The 21,852-nt window shown below is 39.9% G+C and overlaps 1 protein-coding gene across 1 annotated transcript in view; it reads left to right on the forward strand.

Moving 5' to 3' along the window:
* The window catches only part of NPY (neuropeptide Y), a 39,293-nt gene that overhangs the window by 14,157 nt on the left and 3,284 nt on the right, over positions 1 to 21,852 (forward strand). The gene's annotated exons all lie outside the window — the stretch shown is intronic.

Genomic DNA, 21,852 nt, shown 5'->3' on the forward strand with positions numbered 1-21,852 from the left:
TCCTCTTGGTGCTGCCTATTGTTCACAGTACACTTCTGCATCATTTGAAATAAAATGAAATGCAAGAACAATGGCAGCCTAAACAACCTCACATTAGTACTCCTATATGTCTCACATTCACCACAAGCCCCCCCATTGATAAAATAGGCAAAAACAGGTTAAGCCTGTTGTTCCTAAATAAAATAATAATTTTGCTGGACAAGTGTACACTGATGTTTTCCCTATGATAGCCTAATTCTTACAAGGAAACCCCAGGCAGTGCTCTTTGACTCTAGTGCATTTGGGCATAGCCTTGCTATTTAAAATTGTCCTGCAGCTGGCCAATTCTGCATTGCTGTATCATCAGTGGTCTCTTAATTCTTGTAGTAAATCACCTGCCTGTACTTTTCACCTTTAGTACATTTTGGCCTTCTACTGGCCAGTTTTAAACGGCTTTATCCACTGCAGTATCGTAAGGCTCCAGCATCAGCAATCTACAATCTAAAGATAATTTATATATGATGGTACTGATGCTGGGTACTCATTATGCCATTCTTTAATGCTGTACTCGCATACCCATGTCTTCTGCTACTGTTCGCTGTCTATTATTTTGAAAACGTAATTAAATGTTTGTGAAACAATTTCTATATGATGGTCAAAGCAGGTCTATTACTGTCTATTACATGTAAAAAAAATCAATAACACAAAAGCATTTTTTTTCTAATTTCCTTTTTGTGTAATTTCATTGTTGCCCTCAATCTGCATGAAAAAGACCCCCTCTATACTGTGCAGTATTAAAAAAAAATATATAGTTTGCATTGGTACATTTGCCCAATGGAAGTGCCCAGCTTACAATGCTTTCTGACAGGAGTTTACCTATTAGCTCTGAAAATGACCAGAGTTAACAAAAAATCTGTTTCCTATCCCATAGACTTCAGTGAGTTAACTACATTTTAAGCAAGGTTTGCCAAGCCCATTACTAACGGAGACATCCATTTTGGATAAAGTTGGCCTTTAACCCAAGAATTTGTATTGAAAACTTTCAATGTTTTTATGTTTTCTACCTTGGTGTCATGTTTGAATTGCAGTTTGATAAGAGGAGATAAGTTTAATGTTTGCTAACTCATGCTAGATAGATGTTCATCAAGCAGAGATTGCCTACTTCAAGCAAAAAACAATTTTGTTCTGCTGTGGGTGGAATTATTACAGTAGGGAGGAATGGCTGAGCTGGCATCTTTGATTTTATTATTGTTCGATATATAACATTTTTTATGCAGTACATTTTTTTCTTTGCTTACAAAAACAAGAGTATATTCCCTTAATTAATGTAAATATTTTGCAGTATTAAAGTGATGCATAAAGAACAGCTGTACCTTTAATACATATGGCAATGTATTCCCCCCACCCCCATTGTTCAGTCCACTTCTGTGCTGGGCACTTGTAACTACCCTACCCTAAGCAGGAGTGATTATTCAAATTTAGGGGGGATTTAATAAGACTGGAGCATGCAAAATCTGGTGCAGCTCTGAGGAGAAACCAATCAGCTTCCAGGTTTTATAGTCAAAGCTTAATTGAGCAAGCTGAAGTTAGAAGTTGATTGGCTACCATGCATAGGTGTACCAGATTCTAAGTGCTCCAGTTTTAGCAATTCTCCCTGTTAGTAATCATGGATGTAATCAGCTCAACTAACATTGATAGCTCTGCATTTACATGGTCATTCCTAAACCCAGTGTTATCATTTTTGCTTGCCTGCTTGAGGAGTGTCCCTGGCATTAGAGTAGAAGGATCCAGTAATGCTGGGTTATGAATATTTATTTTTTGACAAACCACTAGGAGGTTTTTGTTGCCAGTCATGAAGGCTGGGAAGGGACATAAATATGACCTTGTGAAGCCCCACCCCCCCTTTTTATCATTTGTGCTTGCCTGCCTAAGGAGTGTTCCAGGCATTAGAGCAGAAGAAACCAATAAAACTGGGTTATGAATGTTTATTTTTTGACAAATCACTAGGATATTTATTGCCAGTGGTGAAGGCTGGGAAAGGACATACATATTTGGGTGTGCCCTTGTAAATCCCCACCCCCTTCTGTCTCTTGTGTGGGGAAGGTTGTAGGCCTACTGCCTAGGGAGGGCAACCATGTGCTCAGGAGACTAGGTCAGAATCTGGGGCTAGGCTTCCCCCACCATGCTGGATGTGGTCCTCCCAGGGGAAGTCAAACTGTGCCTGAAGAAGGAGCACCATGGTGGTAAATTGGCTGAGATAGCTGGGAGTTCACCAGAAAGATTATGCCTTGTCCAAGAGCTTACCTCACCTTTGCCTACTGCCTCAAACTCACAGGATGATGGGTCACCTTAAAGGTTATTTTTCTGTGAAGGCTGGGAGTATGCTCTTTGTCTAATTACTGGAATCTTCTGTGATGTCAGGGGTGTCCTCTGCACTAACCCTATATACCTCAAAAGTTTCAAAAAGTTGCATACTAACATCTCTGCAAGCAAAAGATTAATGTTGTGGAAGCCAGTCTATTGGTCAGTAAGAGCAACTGTGGAATTGTTTAACCGTAAACAGGCTAGGAAGCTCCAGTACAACCAGCAGCTCCTTCGGCGGTGAGCACTACACATTGCTTACAGCTAATCTAAAACTGGTCACCTCTATTGTAGTGCACAGGTGTGAGCCTGAGGCTATGGAGATGAAAGGGTGAGGCCCCTGCTTGTTGAAGCCACCCATTCATCTCTAGAGAGAAGACACTAACCATTGCACTGGGACAGTGCTGGCTGCTCTAAATGATAAAAGAAGACATAATACAAATTTAAAGTGGAACTAAACTCATCAATGTAAAGCTGAACCCATAACAATTTGATATAAAATACTGTTCTCAAGAAAGAAACATACATTACACATCAATAATTATGTTACCAACTTAGTGTGTGCTGTAAATTGCCTAAAGCATTTGTCCCGTTTCTTCTTGCTGGAGGTTGCCATTTTGTTGAATCCCAGAGCCCCTGAGCAGCAGTAAATCTTTAGGCTGTCAGCAGATCGGTGTCTACAAATTCGGCACAGGGCCAAAAAATAGAGAGCAACTGAGCATGTGCAGAGCAGGGTGAGACAGTGTATTACTGGATTTTTAACAGTTATAGGCACTTATTTTTAATGTTCTACATAGCTATACCTGGAAAAAGGGACCAGCCTGAAGTGATCTAGCAGGACCTAATTTTCTGATTAAAGTTCCACTTTAACTGTTTCCTGAAAGAAAGCTTAAATTATACATGTTCAATATGTTATTAAATCCTTAATTAGACATACCAATGTTGTTTAGTGCAGTGTTAAAATTTGCATTCTGACTGTTAGGGCATGTGCGGTATATGCTACCTTCAGGGCATACCTCTTGTGATAGCTGTCACAGTTGCCAGCGTGCTGATGTCAGCTCTCAACCGATCTTCAATCCCTCAAATAGTTGGTGTCATGGTTGGTCATGTCTATATCACCATGGCACCTGCAGATCTAAATAGAGGCTAAGATGGCACCGTTGTGGGCAGATAGGAGGGTTTAATTCCACTTCACTTTTTGTGATAGGGGTAAGTTTGCTAAATATAAATAGACAGTTCACTTTGCAAAGGAATTTTCCCTGGAGCTTAGTGAATTAGGTGAATTTATGTAAATTTCCATGATCCAGTCATGTGCAAGCCTGTATATGTTTGAGTATTTTTAACAAAATGACATTTCTCTGCATTTACTAAGCCCTGGAGAAAAAGCTCTCTTGCATTGTTCAACTTCCCTTGCAAAGTGAACAGCCTTTTTGCTTTAACCACTTGAGCCCCAGAGGATTTACCCCCCTTAATGACCAGGCCTTTTTTTGCTGTTTGGCGCTGCACTAATTCAAATGATAATTGCGCGGTCATGCAATGCTATACCCAAACAAAATTTACGTCCTTTTTTTCACACAAATAGAGCTTTCTTTTGGTGGTATTTGATAACCTGTGCGCTTTTTATTTTTTGCGCTAAAAACAAAAAAACCACGAAAATTTTGAAAAAAAACAATATTTTCTACTTTCAGCTATAAAAAATATATCGTAAACTCAAAGTTAGTCATAAATTTAAGCCAAAATGTATTCTGCTACATGTTTTTGGTAAAAAAAATCCCAATAAGTGTATATTGATTGCTTTGTGTGAAAGTTATAGCGTCTACAAACTATCGTATAGATGCTGTAATTTATGCCTTTTTTTGCTATACAGTGCTGCACTAATTCAAATGATAATTGCACGGTCATGCAATGCTGTACCCAAACGAAATTTACGTCATTTTTTTCACACAAATAGAGCTTTCTTTTGGTGGTATTTGATCACCTGTGCGCTTTTTATTTTTTGCGCTATAAACAAAAAAACCACAAAAATTTTGAAAAAAAACAATATTTTCTACTTTCAGCTATAAAAAATATATTGTAAACTCAAAGTTAGTCATAAATTTAAGCCAAAATGTATTCTGCTACATGTTTTTGGTAAAAAAAATCCCAATAAGTGTATATTGATTGCTTTGTGTGAAAGTTATAGCGTCTACAAACTATGGTATAGATACTGTAATTTATGCCTTTTTTTGCTATACAGCGCTGCACTAACTCAAATGATAATTGCGCGGTCATGCAATGCTGCACCCAAACGAAAATTACGTCCTTTTTTTCACACAAATAGAGCTTTCTTTTGGTGGTATTTGTTCACCTGTGCGCTTTTTATTTTTTGCGCTATAAACAAAAAAACCACAAAAATTTTGAAAAAAAACAATATTTTCTACTTTCAGCTATAAAAAATATATCGTAAACTCAAAGTTAGTCATAAATTTAAGCCAAAATGTATTCTGCTACATGTTTTTGGTAAAAAAAATCCCAATAAGTGTATATTGATTGCTTTGTGTGAAAGTTATAGCGTCTACAAACTATGGTATAGATACTGTAATTTATGCCTTTTTTTGCTATACAGCGCTGCACTAACTCAAATGATAATTGCACGGTCATGCAATGCTGCACCCAAACGAAAATTACGTCCTTTTTTTCACACAAATAGAGCTTTCTTTTGGTGGTATTTGATCACCTGTGCGCTTTTTATTTTTTGCGCTATAAACAAAAAAACCACAAAAATTTTGAAAAAAAACAATATTTTCTACTTTCAGCTATAAAAAATATATCGTAAACTCAAAGTTAGTCATAAATTTAAGCCAAAATGTATTCTGCTACATGTTTTTGGTAAAAAAAATCCCGTGCATTAGCGGGCAAACTGGCGCTATCTAGGAGGGGCGCTAACACTATCGGAAGTCCCCAGTGACACTAATACAGTGATCAGTAAAAATCTGTTCACTGTAATCAATGACACTGGTGACAGGGCAGTGAAGGGGTTAACTGGGGGGGGGGGGGCGATCAAGGGGTTAAATGGGATTTCTGGTGCACTAGCGGGCAAACTGGCGCTATCTGGGAGGGGCACTAACACTATCGGAAGTCGCCAGCGACACTGATACAGTGACCAGTAAAAATTGGTTCACTGATCAGTGACACTGGTGACAGGGCAGTGAAGGGGTTAACTGGGGGGGGGGTGATCAAGGGGTTAAACGGGATTACTGGTGTACTGGCGGGCAATCTGGCGCTATCTGGGAGGGGCGCTAACTCTATCGGAAGTCGCCAGCGACACTGATACAGTGATCAGTAAAAATCGGTTCACTGATCAGTGACACTGGTGACAGGGCAGTGAATGGGTTAACTGGGGGGGGGGGGGAGATTAAGGGGTTAAATGGGATTACTGGTGTACTAGCGGGCAATCTGGCGCTATCTGGGAGGGGCGCTAACACTATCGGAAGTCGCCAGCGACACTGATACAGTGATCAGTAAAAATTGGTTCACTGATCAGTGACACTGGTGACAGGGCAGTGAAGGGGTTAACTGGGGGGGGTGATCAAGGGGTTAAACGGGATTACTGGTGTACTGGCGGGCAAACTGGCCCTATCTGGGAGGGGCGCTAACACTATCGGAAGTCGCCAGCGACACTGATACAGTGATCAGTAAAAATTGGTTCACTGATCAGTGACACTGGTGACAGGGCAGTGAAGGGGTTAACTGGGGGGGGGCGATCAAGGGGTTAAACGGGATTACTGGTGTACTGGCGGGCAAGCTGGCGCTATCTGGGAGGGGCGCTAACTCTATCGGAAGTCGCCAGCGACACTGATACAGTGATCAGTAAAAATTGGTTCACTGATCAGTGACACTGGTGACAGGGCAGTGCAGGGGTTAACTGGGGGGGGGCGATCAAGGGATTAAACGGGATTACTGGTGTACTGGCGGGCAAACTGGCGCTATCTGGGAGGGGCGCTAACTCTATCGGAAGTCGCCAGCGACACTGATACAGTGATCAGTAAAAATTGGTTCACTGATCAGTGACACTGGTGACAGGGCAGTGAAGGGGTTAACTGGAGGGGGGGGGTGATCAAGGGGTTAAACGGGATTACTGGTGTACTGGCGGGCAATCTGGCGCTATCTGGGAGGGGCGCTAACTCTATCGGAAGTCGCCAGCGACACTGATACAATGATCAGTAAAAATTGGTTCACTGATCAGTGACACTGGTGACAGGGCAGTGCAGGGGTTAACTGGGGGGGGGGGGGGCGATCAAGGGGTTAAACGGGATTACTGGTGTACTGGCGGGCAAACTGGCGCTATCTGGGAGGGGCGCTAACTCTATCGGAAGTCGCCAGCGACACTGATACAGTGATCAGTAAAAATTGGTTCACTGATCAGTGACACTGGGTGACAGGGCAGTGAAGGGTTTAACTGGGGGGGGGGGCGATCAAGGGGTTAAACGGGATTACTGGTGTACTGGCGGGCAATCTGGCGCTATCTGGGAGGGGCGCTAACTCTATCGGAAGTCGCCAGCGACACTGATACAGTGATCTGTAAAAATTGGTTTACTGATCAGTGACACTGGGTGACAGGGCAGTGAAGGGGTTAACTGGAGGGGGGGGCGATCAAGGGGTTAAACAGGATTACTGGTGTACTGGCGGGCAAACTGGCGCTATCTGGGAGGGGCGCTAACTCTATCGGAAGTCGCCAGCGACACTGATACAGTGATCAGTAAAAATTGGTTCACTGATCAGTGACACTGGGTGACAGGGCAGTGAAGGGGTTAACTGGAGGGGGGGGGGCGATCAAGGGGTTAAACGGGATTACTGGTGTACTGGCGGGCAATCTGGCGCTATCTGGGAGGGGCGCTAACTCTATCGGAAGTCGCCAGCGACACTGATCAGTAAAAATCGCTTCACTGATCAGTAACACTGGTGACAGGGCAGTGAAGGGTTAACTGGAGGGGGGGGCGATCAGGGGGTTAAATGTGTCCTAGAGTGTTCTAACTGTAGTGTAGTGCTTGTGTACTCACTTTTTGGATGTCTTCTTCTCTGTCTGGAACGGAATGTGTCCAGGCAGAGAAGAATGACATCATATCCTGCCCTGTGTGTATGTCAACACAGGACAGGATAGGACAGGGACCGATCATGTGATTTCAGCCAGAAATCACTGGCTGAAATCTAATGATTGATCCCTCCTGGATCAAATAGTGTCACCCGCGGGTCGGCGGGAGCGCGCGCGCGCGCCCCCTGCCGGCGAAAGTGTCGGGAGCGCGGAACCCGTTTTTAAACGTGGTTTTGCGCTCCACTGCCGCCCTGCACACGTATATACACAGTGGCAGGGCGGCAAGCGGTTAAGTAAATCAACTTCATAGCATACACTACTGAAATATCCAAGAGAGAGAGACTAATTCAGGTCTTTAGTTTTTTTTCCAAATATCTTTTTTTTAATGCTAGAATAAGTATAAGAATAAATAATAAAATACTTTAATATATTTTTTTTCCAGTATGCCAAAGGAAAACCTGATGTTGGATGCAAATTTTTTTTTTTGTGCTAGATTTAGGTAATCTCATTTGTATAAAAACCAAATATCACATTTTTAGTATATCAGAATTCCAGTTTAAATTGTCAAATCTTGCTTGGCCTCTACAGCAATGTGCTTTTTGGTTTGTTGAAGGCCTTTTGTGTGTGCACTCTGCTATGTAAAAAATAGTTAGTCATGGTCAGCACCCAAGCTAGAGTCTTAAGAAGAGCCTGTAATAGTGATAACATTGCATGACACTAGGACGGAGAGTGCCAGGGGTTACAGACATGCTGCAACGTTAATGGAATGTTCAGGCGCTTTATTTACTATTTCTCATACAGATTAATTTTCATCAGGCTGCAGAAAGAGATAACCAATAAGCCGTGCAGAAAAATGTCCCCAAAGGTAAAATATTTTGCTATCCTTAGAGTGAAAGTCTTTTAAACATCAAGCTAAAATTTTCTAAAATTTTAAAAGCAGGGAAAAAAAATGATGAAATTCCAACCCAGCAAATATTCTTCCAGCTAATTCATATCTATAGTCATACTTTATTTTATTCATCTGATAATAAATCTGTTTCATGTTAGTTAGGCTCTAAATAAATCTCATTTGGTTCCATGTTTGATATACCATGATTTGCCATAATGTGCTAACAAATCTTTTTTATTTATAAAGCATGCTGAAGGAAAAATACGTTTTAATAGCTGCTTTAATGTCATCATAATTGAGCAACTGTAATAATTTTAAAAATGTAAATGATGCTGTATTATTATAATATATGTGTAGCTGTATATAGTAAACTGTATATTATATCATCTGATTATACGGTATCAGTGTTTAAAATATAATTGTCCCTGTCTGTCTCCTTTTTCTGTTTGCTACTTTTTACAAATTGTTTATGGCAGACCAATACAAATACTTTTTTATAACAGTTATTCTGTACACTGAGGAAGAGCTGACTCCTGCATGAGTCTGCAGGTGGTTGAGGCTGTGATTTATATGTGAAAGATTTAATATGAACATATATTAAATATAAGGCAATTACTTAAGGCCTAGGTTTGGGTAATTTTTTTTTTTTACATTGAAAGTCCTCTGCCCCCCGCCCTTTACCCCCCACAGCCACCATCCTCTGGTGGTGCAATGTTAATACCATCATCTGGTCTTGTCACAGACACTCATCAAGAGTGCTGATTATCCCGACCCTTTATGCCCCCTACTATAGCTTCCATAAATGAAAATCAATGAAATGATTGAAAGAGGCAGACCTTTAGTTCATCCACCTGTCCTCCATTCAAAGATCGCTTTTTATTGATAGTACAGGATCTATGAATGGGGGGGGAGAGGGGTGGAGAGAGGCAGGCATAGTCAGAACTCTTGAGGAGTTCCTGTGACAGGTCTAGCCAGTTGTATTAACTCCCGCAGCCATGATCTCCCACTGTGGGAGTTAATATGATGGGGCAGCGGGGGGGGGGGGGAGCAGAGGACTTCAGATTTCAACTAAGAGAGAACAACCAAGGACACTTTACATTGAATGTAAGTACTCAACCCTGTGCTGAATTTTTTTTCAGCTTAATTAAATTTAGGCTTTAAAAGATCCAGTGTAAGGTCATGATTTTATAATTGTCATTCATCTTAAAGGGAATAAAGATACTTTAGGAAGAAGAAAAAATATCTTAGCTTCTAAAGATGTTTTCTGAAAACCGCCTTATTTAGGTGTCAAAGACCTCACTCTTGTCCTCTGCCACCATTGCTTCCTCTAGTTCTAAGTATAATGACTGTGGTTACCAATGTATGGTTTTCTTTCTGGTGTTCCTGTTACTTTCAATTCATAAATTAGCTGGTTTTGGTGTAACAGTATCCATACAACAACGATAATTTAGCCATACTCTACCAATATATAACTCTTAAACAGGCTACCTATAAGCTGCCCAGGACAATGAAGAAAGCTAATTCAGTTACTAAACCTTAAAGTTATACTTCAGCACAAACATAGCTTTGCCATGCCATATTTCTCCTACTTCTTTATACCTAGTAAATGAAAAAAGGTGTGGTAATGTCTTCATGGGACAGAATCAAGGGATTCTGCAAAGCATACTAAAACATTTTACTGTATCCATATGCCTTGCTGATAAGAGCCATCCCTGAATCCCAATTAATTCACATTGGGATGCAAATTCCAAAAACCCACTGAGCACTTTATCTATAAGCATTTGGTGTTGGAATGTCCCCCAGCCAAAATTAAGCCTTGTAGTGTGGGATGAGCTATCAGTAGGTTTTGGTGCTACTAAAAACAGTGATTATTTTATTAATCATCGTCATCTAAGTCAACAAGTGGCTGGTAGGAACTCTTAAACCAATTTATTAGAAACTGCAGTTCCCTCTAAGTGGTGAAGATTCTTTTGTAATAACATTGCTGTACAGTACAAAAAAATAATAAGACAGCTAGAATGAAACGTGTTAGCGTTCATAGTGACACTCAGTGTCTTCAATTTCTTGGATGTCAAAACAGATCTGTTTACCCCTGGGTAAGGCATTTTATCCGACTTGACAAAATGATCAATAGATAACAGACACAGAAAACCACTTTTCAAGTGGGTAATTCTTGCTGTCTGAACAGCATGCTCATGAACTGAAACTTCCAATTTATGATGTTATTCCAATTATAAAATGAACGTTAACAAGGCTATGCTATAATATACTGAAACAGATACTTAAAAAAAATCCTTTATCCTGATTGGATAAAACCATATAATGTAATTGCTCTGCTATATCTGCATGTCTATTTTAATTAAATATTTTATTTACTAATGCATTCATCATATACGTCCAAAAAATGTACAATACTACGCAATGCCAGTTTAGCTCCTGCCATCGCATTTGTCATTTTGTTTTCTTGGAACACTAATTCAGGACTGCATTACAACAATAGTATTAATAAGACCACCCTGCTGTTTTATTTAATTGAATGTGATTTAAACGATACGTTCCCCTTTTGCTAAAAAATAATAAATGCACATTTTTTTGCAGGCAAAAAAAAATGTGCATTTATTTTTTGCTGCAGGAGCCTGTAAATTATTGCACCAGTGATCTACAAGGATGTACGAGCAAGCAGATATACTGACAGGAAGAATCAATGAACTACCAGGGCGCTCCACAGCGCCGTGGTAGTTCACTGATAACTATAGGCCAACAGCCACTAAGGCTGTTGGTACTTGTAGTTCATTCATTCACAGAATTATTACAAAATGACAGCTTGTACGGGGAACTTTTCTCCATGCTCCTGTCACAGGGAGGGGGAGGATCGGGCAGCGGATGCAGCATTGAGAACATGTTACATGTTCCACCTTAAAAACAGGTGTAACATGTAAAATTTTCTCAAAGGTGAACTAATCCTTTAAAGTGGTTGTAAACTTCAGACATGAAATATGAATAAAGCATATCCGTCTATAGTGTAGACTTGTCTCAATTAAGAGCACTAAGTGTCATTTCTATCTTCTACATCATTCCTCAGCTATCAACATGTCACGTCTGACAGGTTTTCTTGACATCAAGAGAAAAATGGGGACAGGGGAGGGACTTCAAGCAGATTGGCAGCCTCAGCTCTATTCCTGTGAGCTATGTGGAAGGGAGTGTTTCTCTTTTGTGTAATCAACTCCTCACTGAGCTCTGCAGAGTGTAACTTCAGCTCTTCGCCCCCTTTTTTCTGAACTCTCAGAAAAGCTTTATAAATTCAGCACTTTGAACAAATGTAGAAGAAGTCTGCAGATAAATAGGTACAACGTATGTAGGAGGATTAGTTTCATCTCTGTGTATCACTTGAGGCCAGTCACTTCACTGAGTTTACAGCCACTTTATTATTTTTAATTTACAGTGTAGATGTAACCATGGATAGGGCGTGAACATTCAAGTTTTAAGATATTTTAGCAAGTGGGAATTAAGCATTACATTGTGTCCTCATTGACCACTTTAGTTGCAGGTACTGTGGAGCAATTTATTCTCTAAGTTTACAGCAGAAACATTGAAGGGGTTCCAGTCATTCTTTTAGCAACTCAGCTCATTCTGCTTACCTCTGCAGTGCACCTGTTCTGATTCAGTGTTTCTGCTGTGAAATTATCACTATGGGTATTGGCAGAAATCTTGCGAACTAATAACTTTTCTCTTTATCTGTGCACAAGGAAGGGATATAGAGACGAAGAAGGGAAGGTCTATGTTCTTTTGAATATATCAGAAATTAAGTAAGCAGGGCTGTCAATACAAATCAACACCACAAAATACAGTGTTATGTCAAAAAAAAGGTAGGAACTATATTTCTGGAACATCAATAGTTTTATACTTACAGTGTGGAAAAAGGGATAAAACATGGGAAAATGTGCATGTATTACAGAGATGTAGTTTTTTTTCTTTGACATAAGCTGTAAGGATAAACTGCTCCATAGTGCCTGCCTGCAAATACAAATGTTTGCGTGATATTGTTATAAAGCGTGTTTACTGCCTGTGAAGAATGTGTAAATAGTTGCATGTCCATAACCTGCAGGTTCACTTTAAGCATGCAGTAAAAAATAAATCAGACCTTAAATTACTGCAATGACCACCCAAAAATGAAATATTACTACAGGAAATTATTGTGGCATAGTACATATCTTTAACCCTTTGTCTGCCACTAATGTAAGGCTAATGGCGGCAACAGCACATGTTTTTACACACTCTCACTGCTGCGAAAGAAGCCAGGGCTATGTTTACACATGTTAGGTCAACTTTCAGCTTTTTACTGGAAGTGATCACATCCACAGGTTCTGAAAATTTCCCCTCTGAAAAATCTAACCACTTTTCACACCTTGAGGTGCACTGAGGTACACTGTCCCTCTTCAGGGCCCAACATGGCCATGTCAGATATTGGCTGGTAGAGTAGAGGGAGATCAGTGAACAACCATTTGCTGATCATCCCTCCAGTGAATGAAGCTGGAAATGACAAGCATTTCATCACTTCCAGTTGCACAGCTGTCATTCCTTGGCTGATGTGGCTGGGATAAATTACTGCGTTAATATTGTGCAACACAATAATTTGTATCTACCACATCTTTTTTTTTTGCAGGGTCTCTGTTTTCAAAAAATACATCATGTTTTACTAATTCTCAGGCCTAAAATGTGCATTTTAACATGTGGTGTAAAAGAGGCTCTGGCAATGAAAGGGTTAATGGTTCTAAGATGGCTGCCCGCCTATACATGTATAAAACAAAACATATAGAAACATAGAAAGGTGATGGCAAAAAAGACCAAGTGGTTCATCAAGTTTTTGGGGTTTTTTTTTGGAGGATGAGGGATTATTTTTTAACCTTTTTGTTGGAATATAGACCTTTGTTTATGCCAAGCGTTTATAATTTAATGTAATGTTGACTGACTCACTACCTCTTCTGGAAGTCTGTTCCATCAATTGCTCTTTCATTAAAATGATACTTTCTAAAGTCACTTTCCTCCTACTAGTTTGAGGCCATGCCCCTGTGTTCTTGATCTTAGCTTCAGATTAGAAAAACCTGAAAAGAGCAAACATATATGGAACGAGCACCAGACCAAACGATAAAAGAATCCAAATTGATTTATTAATATTGTGTTAAAAGACAGCCAACATGTTTTGGGGGTAAGAGGGACTCCCCCTCCATCAGGGCTTCAGTTAAAAATGAGAACCGTGAATGGGCTCAAAGTGACGACTTTTCTGTTTGAATCTGTGTAGGAAAGCTGATTGCTGGATTAAAATTTTTGGCCAGCAGTATCTGCATCCGCAGTCAAAATAAGACATTATTATTGCAGCTCTTATTTTGACTGCTGATGCATATGCTGCTTGGAAGAATTCATAATCCAGCAATCAGCTTTCCTACACAGATTCAAACAGAAAAGCCTTCACTTTGAGTCCACTCAAGGTTCTCATTTTTAACTGAAGCCCTGATGAAGGGGGAGTTCCTTTGACCCCCAAAACGCGTTGACTGTCTTAACACAATATCAGTAAATTAATTTTAACTCTTTCATCTTCTGGTCTGGTGCTCCTTCCCTATATGCACGTTCTTTTCTGGTGACCGGCTGGGGTACCCACTGGAATGTAGCCTCATCTGTTGTGAGCAGCCTAACCTGATCCAGTGGGTTCTTCAAATGTTTTTTGCCCTCTCACTACCTTGTTCAAACTCACATCAAAGTCCCAGTGCCTCTTGGAGTTCATTGGAGTCCTCATATTAGAAACATACTGCCCTCCTAAACCTTATTTACACCCTTAATGTATTTATTGACTTGTAAGGTGAAAATTCCTGGTCATCATCCTGATCTTTGTTTCATGTAAATCACTGATCCAGCTGGAAAAACTCACAACCTACTTGTTCCAGATGTCTAACCTACTAATATGTGCAAATAGAGAATGAGGCTCATCAGTTACCCTAGGTTTACACTTGTGTGTGAGAGCCACATTTTGCGCAGGCACAGCAGCTTATTCATTTGAATGGGCTGTTTTGCTTCCTGAAAGTGCAGGGAAAAGGTCCCTGTGCCTTTTTCAAAAATGCAGGCCGCATGGAAACCACAAATGCAGAGTGGTTCACAGAGCAGGAATCAGCTCTGCAGTTTCCACTGTGTGGGGTGCTGTTCGGATTAGTAGCACCCCCAGGCAGTTTCTGAGCAGCAGTGTGTTTTTCTGCACAGGTAGTCGCGGCTATGGGAACAGGAGTGGTCCTGTGATGGCAACCACCCGCACAAGTGTAAACCTAGCTTTAAAATTGATTTCCAGCTTTACTGTCACTTTAAATAATTTATTTGGGACAAATTGGCCCAAACTAATTCCTACACTAAAAGGTGCACCTGCTGGGCGCTCTGTATAAACTGTATGTAGTCTCAGCTACATACAGCATACAGCCTTGTGTTCTGGCTGTGGGACAAGATTTTCCCGTTTCACACCTGGAACAAAAGAGGGTAAGGCTGAGGGGCACTCAACTATTCATAGGCAGCTTTTTATTCTCTGAATGACTACAAAGCTTCCTCTGATCGGCTGAAGCGCGGTTGTGCACACCTGGGCCACTGATTAGTACAGTAGATTTAAATTGTTTATTTTGCTATGATAGTTGCGTGTATTTTACTATTAAAAAGAGTCATTTCATGAGACTGCGATGTAAATCATAAGGAATCCACCACATAGCTTTAATATATTTCAAGTTATATAATATTTTCTTTGTTGTACCCATGGATGTTTTTATTGTTTATACAAACAGAAACTTGAGTTGCATGGGTTCTCTTATAGGAAGTTTGTGTGACATGCACTATCCAATGGTCATTCATGTTTTTGTGATCATTCAATAGCAAAAATGATATGTGTGCTATTACATTGTACTTCCTCTTTTGATAGTTTTTTCTTTATTTGTGTGAGTTTAAAATTAAGATAACTCTCATCTTTCAGTTGACTGGGATGACTTGGTAATACAGTTTTGGTAACACTACACTTATCATTACTTCTGGACCTTATGAAATGTTCTATCTCAGATCACAGCTAGGAATTTAACCTCTTCACGCCGGCTGAACGCAAATGTGCGGCCTTCCGGCGTCTGGGCTTAGACGCCAAGTGGCCGCACATTTGCGTTCTATTAAAAAAGAACATATGTGCTGAGAGCACGCGCCCTACGCACTCCCAGCACGCATGTCCGCTACTCACAGAAAGGTCCCGATCTCCTCTTTCGATAGGTACCTTTCCCGATTATGACGGCGTGTCATGGTGGTCACATGACCCTAAACCCCGCCCCGCCTCCTGGCTTCTGAAACCCTAAAAGGGCCGGGAGGCATCGGCGCGAAGGGGTTAACTACCATAAACTAATGAATGCAGGCCACTTTAAGAATATCTACTTCACAATATGCAAATAAATATATTCTGCTTGTACTGGAATAGCATTTTCAAGTGTTATTCTTGGAAGAAAGAAAAAGAAATATAATAGAATAAAAGTAGATACTGTAAAGTTAAAGCAGGAGAATGCAAAATCAGTTCTGCTCAGAAACCAATCCGCTTCTAACCTCAGGTTGTTCAATTAAGCTTTGGCAATAAAATCTGGAAGCTGATTGGTTTCTATGCAGAAGTGAACCTGACTTTGCACTCTCCAGCTTTTGTAAATAAACCCTGTAAGTAGAAAGGTTACACTAGTTATGACTTATGATGGAATTCCAAAGAATAGGTATCCCCTTCCACGACAGTGTCTATAACGTAGAAGTTACCTTGACATTTGTGCAGTAAAATTTTTTCTTTATACTTAGTCACAGTTTTCTGTAAATTACGTCATTTTAAATGTGTGCAATTTAGATAAGAATAAAAGTAAAAAAACAAACAAAGGTAATTGATGCATGACCTTCCTTAAAACTAACAACTGTAGCTCTAACTTGTATTTTATACAGTAATGACCATCTCTCTTCTTAATTCAGATTCTAGCAGTAGTAGGGCATTGTACAGTGTTCATTCATGCAGAAATTTGGGAGATGAAGTGATACTCATTACTGGCTAACTTAAAGGCTATTTGCGGAACCCCCACAGCCTGGCTGAAAACTCCCATTCTGAGAATTCCCCTGTCCTGCCTGTTCTCCCAATGTCAGTATGCTTTAAGTTTAGTACAGGTACATTTAAAGGTGACAGTAAAATGGCAGTTTATTAGACAAATATGTCTTATAATCTCTGTAAAGTCTCTGACAGTCTTTGTATCAGGCTTCTCCTGATCCTTACAAATATCCAGTCAAATATTAAATAGCTGTTATGAAAAATGTTGTCATACTGCTGCTGCTTGATGCTCTGTACGTACTTCTTGTATGAGTGATTAAATTGTTCCCTGTATAAAATGGGCTCAGAATTTACTGTAAATCTGGCCAGAACTAGACTAAATCTATTCTAGGCCAGATTGACCACAAGGAACATAGGACAACCTAATCTGCCTTTGTATGAACAGACAGTAAGGCTTAACCTGTGGTCACCACTTGTAGACCTGTACCTAGGACAGCAGGAATAGCCACATGAGACAAGAGCTTATAGTGGTTGTAAACCTTAGATGAGAATAAAGGAAGTCCGATCGGATGCACTCCAAACAATCCACTTTATTGAACCAAGATAAAACCAATACAGACAGTGGAAATTCAGTGGGGGACTGTCTGTATTAGTTTTATCTTGGTTCAATAAAGTGGATTGTTTGGAGTGGACTTCCTTTGTTTTCATCTATGCAGCACACGAACTGGGCTAGCACCTATAGGAGGAGTTGTGCTTGGAGATTGGGAGTCTCTCTACCTTGAGAAGCGGTAAATATATATCGTTGTAAACCTTACATGTACCCAGTGAAGTGACTGGCCTCAGGTGATACACAGAGGTGAAACAAATCCTCCTACATAAGTTTTACCTATTTATCTACAGCTGTCATTCCCATACATCAGTTCAAAGTGCAGAACTTACACAGGATCTCTCAGCTCGGAAAAGCAGGGGGTGCGAGATGAAGTTACACTCAGTGAGAAGAGCTCTGATAGCTGATTAGAGGGAAGGGACACACTCTCCTTCACACAGCACACAGGAACAGAGCTAAAGCTGTCAATCAAAGACTGTGCCCTCCCGTCACTATTTTTCTCTTGGTGTCAGGAAAATTTGTCAGAAGTGATTCATTCTGATAGCAGAGGAATAAAGCAGCAAAGACAAATTAAACTTAGTGCTCTGGATTGAGATGCGTACACGCTAGAGAGGGATGTACTTTGTTCATATTTCATGTCTGAGGTTTATAACCACTTTAAACAAAGAGTGTCATCAGAAATACATACCTGGGGCAGCAGGACTTCTAAATACAGCCCTAAATACAGTCACTAAGAGATCATTCTGGTGGGGTTAGTTACCTTCAAGTTTACCATATCTCTTGAGGATTCCTACAGAGATATCTCTTCACTTTATTCCCACCCCTCCACATCTGACTATTCTTAGTACAGAAAGGGTATTTCCAGATGCCCCACTATTCCTATTGTGTTCTTCATAATATCAATCAAATAAAAAAAATTAATATGGGGGGTAGGACTTCTTGTAAGTTCTGCTGCAGCTATGCAAACTTAAAGGAGAAGTATAAGATGTAAAAAATACAAACATACATACATACTAACCTATGTGGCTGCAGCATCGTCCCCTGCTGGCACTAAGACAGAGAACTGAACAACTACATGACCCCTATTCACTTAGTTCTCGAATCTTCACTGAGCAGAAAGTGGTAACTGTTAGTCAACAGTCTGCTCTGCCCTTCCAGCACTCACTGGAATGCTGGACTGTAGAGGGGGCGGGGGCATCTGAGTCAAGCTCTCAAGGGCACGCTAACAGGCTCAGACAGCTGCCAACCTAGGGGTATCCCAGAGACTGGAGGGATCCAGAAGAAAAGTATGGCCAACATATGAACCATTAATTTCAGCCTTGGCCTGCCCTCTACTATTACTATTCTTTACAATAGTTCCATATCTGTTGTTCTTGATAATCCTCAACATTTCATCATTATTATTGCTTTGCATAGGTATAGTTTTTGTATGACTTAAAAAAACAAGAACAATTTACCGTAGCTTCATTCACACAACAAACAGTAGAACATTATCAGATGTGGAGTTTACACACAAAGAGTGGGAGCACTATTCTTATCACTGTATCCAGGGGCACTCATACCAAGAACTCAAATCAGTTGATAGTGTTCACATATTGTTCTGATACTGATATTCTGAGGACAGATATTGTGCAGAGCATTTATTCAGATGACAATGAGTAAGGCAAGGTGGTTTTGGCATCCTAATTTGTCTGAAAGAGTGAGTATTTGCATTTTTTTTGTTCCCTGCCTTGTGTTAATCAAAGCATTACATCTATAGATTTGGTGACTTTTCAAAACTTATTTATATAGCTCCTTAGGCGGAATTTGAATTCTGTTTGGAGTGAGAGAACAATGTACAAGAAGAACAAGTTCATTAGAAAAATAAAAGTTAAAGGATGAGTCCCTTGTGTTTCTGTATCCACTTTGTAATCTTACATTGTCTTGATTCCTAATCTAACCCAAACCCTTAAAAACATTACTACATACAAATTGTACAGAATTCAGGCCACAATAGCCACCTGGCTGTATTCGGTCTCCTTATAGCAATATATATCTGTTCCATACTACTTTTTACAGTTATGTGATTTCCTCTGAACTCCTCTAATCCCTTTTCATGTATTGCTGGATTTCAGTACACTTTTCCACTGCATACACATGACTGCAGTCTAGTATAGCAAACAGTCAAAATTATAACCAGGGCATATGAACCCAACTGCCCACCTGAACTATGATTATTTTGTGACCATATTTCACAAACTAAATTATTGCATCACTAATTTTGGGTAGTGTATTTTTTTAAGACGTACGCTGTAATGATCACAAGCTTAACTATACACAGTATTTACCTAGCAATCTAGCAAATGTGGAGGCCAAATTTTGTATCAAATACCCCAATTACAGCTAAACTCCAGCTAAAAAATTATTTAAAAAACTAATACTCACCTTCAGTCTGGATCTATAATACCTTTGCACTAATAGATGTCCTCAGATGAGTAGATATCCTTTTTTTTATGAGTATTCAGTATCCAGTATTCAGTAGAAACCAGTGAAAGAAAACAGAGGAACTGTCAATAATGAAGTGGATTCAGGGCTGTCATCTTGAAAAAATATCATCAAACTATCATATTACTTGGGAGAATTTGAAAATAGAAAAAAAAACTTAGGTGGATAATTTAGTTCCCAAAATAAACATTTCTGCAGACTCCATGTTGCTATGTTTTATTTTTACTGTCTTAAGAAGCATGTAATATGCAGTATGATTTTCACTATCCAGCAAACAAGATGTTCTCTGTAGAGGGCGTGTTTATTTCATCCAGGTGTTATGAAGCCAGGCGTATCGTAGAACACATCCTAGTGACCCCACTTAATAAAGTGGTTTTGTACTTAACTTTTAGATTTATCCATTTCAAATCTGCACTTAAGACTTATAATAGTTAAGCAATAGGATTCACATTTCTGAAAAGTTAAGGTTTGTATGCTAAAATTTACCCCTTCCCTTGTCTATCAATCAGTACAAGTAATGCACTGAGCCATGTGGATGTTGACTACAACAATAAGCAAAGATATTGGATGGGATAACGTTAATATTATGGTAAGGCCTAGTTATCATTCTTGCTTGCTTCTTGCCACCAACTGTGTAGCTTTCTAGAGACAGCTAACAGATCAAAATGATTGAATCTAATGCCCAAATCCATCCAAACCTTTTTTTTTCTTTTGGACAGAGTGGGAAGAAACTCAAAACTGGGTCAGGATCCTATTGCCATCTGTGGCACCTCTGAGGACATTAACCCTAATTCCTGTCCTAGGGATCCCTTTCCTCCTTTTTTTGTCATGATGTGAAAGGGATAAAAGGGAAGGGAAGTATCTCCATTAAATGAAAGAGCTAGCAGCCACACACCATAAGGATGAATACCCAATGACTTCTGGGTGCTGAAGTGAACTAAATAGATTATGTTGCCTGATTATATAGACATGTAGAAACTGTCACCAGTATACATTTCTTGTAGAAAATTTTTCAACATCAGTGAAAGGGATTTTACAAGCTTGGTTGGTGATCCTTTTTAATGATGTCTAAAAACAAATTGTGCAAAAAAATTGTGCTGGGATCATTTTTATATGTTTATATCCCCAACAAAGTCACAGACAACAATGCTTCCTCACTCTAAAACAGCCTTTTTCAGGCAGGTGCCTTCAGGATTCTTCAGGGGTGCCTTGGCAAGATGTCTAAAAATTACACCAAAATTGTAAACAGGCCAGTGGTGGATCAAGCCTGTTTTTTAGTTAGTCAAAGCAACAGGTTTTCATTGTGCATCATTACAAGTTTGTAGCTGCCGGCATCCTAACAACCAATTACATCATCAGTTGATAAGGATGACGTTGGGTGCCTGTACAGCTTCTTTCTTTTCCCTTCCCCTGGGGTCCTCCATAAGCACTGGGGTCATATTAGCTGAATGAGGGAGAAGAAAAACATTTGAATACTAGTCAATACCATTGTGCAAACATGTCATATAATGTTGGATGTCACACATGTGTGGATGCTGCTGCATTATGTAAAACTATTAGTTATGTTTTTGACATTTTAGAATGGGGTGCTTTGAGATTGTGCAGAATTTTAAAGGGTGCCCTGACTGAAAAAAAATTGTGAAACACTGCTCTAAAAGACACTTTAAAGTGGTTGTAAAGGTTTAAGGGGGTATTCGGCAGGAGGTAGGGGCCAGGAGCATCAGTGGGGGACCTGAGCAGAGGAGAATCAGGGGTGCTCTGTGCAAAACTATTACACAGAGCAGGATTAGTATGAAATGCTTGTTATTTTTTTTAAAGAAAATATTGCTTTTAATATCACTTTAAAAGGCATCTATTTAGTATAGCCATAGCAAATATTCCTTGTTTTTGCCTTAATGTGCCCCCCCCACAATAAGTTTAACTTTATTACTAGGGATCTGTCCTTCTTGACCAGACTAAGCCTAGCCATTGATCATTTCCATGTTTAATGTGAGTACTCATCTTGGCCACTGAGGTACATTCATTTAAAGAAATAGCAATTGGCAGGCATAGACCTGAAGTAAATGGGGTCAGATCCTTGTTAGGACCTTTTTCCATGGGCTTTTGTTCATTTCTGAGCTGTTTCTCTCCCCATATTAGTCAAAGGTAATTCATACTAGTTTCAAGCAGATCAAATGTAGGATAGAAGGAGGCCCACTGGAGGTCAAATGCACCTGTCAAACACACAGCATTTACCCACCCGCAGAAACCCAAAGCTGGCTTATAGTGGCTTAACTCCACTGGAGGAACAATGGAGATACCTTTGTATGGCAGCATTGATCATCTGGGTAGAAGGTAGTGTTAGATGCACTAGCATATTTAAATGCACTTGACTAACATATTAAAGC

The sequence above is a fragment of the Staurois parvus genome, unplaced genomic scaffold (assembly GCF_062004578.1).
Source record: "Staurois parvus isolate SC_StPar_1 unplaced genomic scaffold, SC_StPar_1.0 ptg000136l, whole genome shotgun sequence".
Taxonomy (NCBI): Eukaryota; Metazoa; Chordata; class Amphibia; order Anura; family Ranidae; genus Staurois; species Staurois parvus.